This window comes from Penaeus monodon, chromosome 22, assembly GCF_015228065.2.
Source record: "Penaeus monodon isolate SGIC_2016 chromosome 22, NSTDA_Pmon_1, whole genome shotgun sequence".
Classification (NCBI taxonomy): Eukaryota; Metazoa; Arthropoda; class Malacostraca; order Decapoda; family Penaeidae; genus Penaeus; species Penaeus monodon.
The window spans coordinates 7,029,549-7,029,874 of NC_051407.1; the positions used below are offsets into that span (position 1 = coordinate 7,029,549).

General features: G+C 32.2%; 1 protein-coding gene across 4 annotated transcripts in view; it reads left to right on the top strand.

Moving 5' to 3' along the window:
• Positions 1-326, top strand: part of LOC119586871 (keratin, type II cytoskeletal 3-like) — a 7,944-nt gene that overhangs the window by 1,425 nt on the left and 6,193 nt on the right. The gene's annotated exons all lie outside the window — the stretch shown is intronic.

The following is a 326-nucleotide window of genomic DNA, read 5'->3' on the forward strand; positions in this document are numbered from 1 at the left end:
TACAAGCGCAGGCACACACCTCTCGTCCTCAAGATCATATTTTTACATTAACCAATTATAGACTGTGTTTTTGTTATATGTCCGAAGCACTCGGTTATTCAACAAGACTTTCCTCAATTAATCATTGTCAAGCAGTTAACATAATGAATTTTATTCGCATTAATGACGAATTCATCTGGTAATAGTTGCTTTGTATCATCATTAACCTTATTCATGTTAACAAACGTTTTATACAATCCTCATTGCTATTAGTTATTCAAATATTCTTACTATGCAATTGGTGTCGGACCAGCACCATTAATGTATATGACTATAATGTATCAATA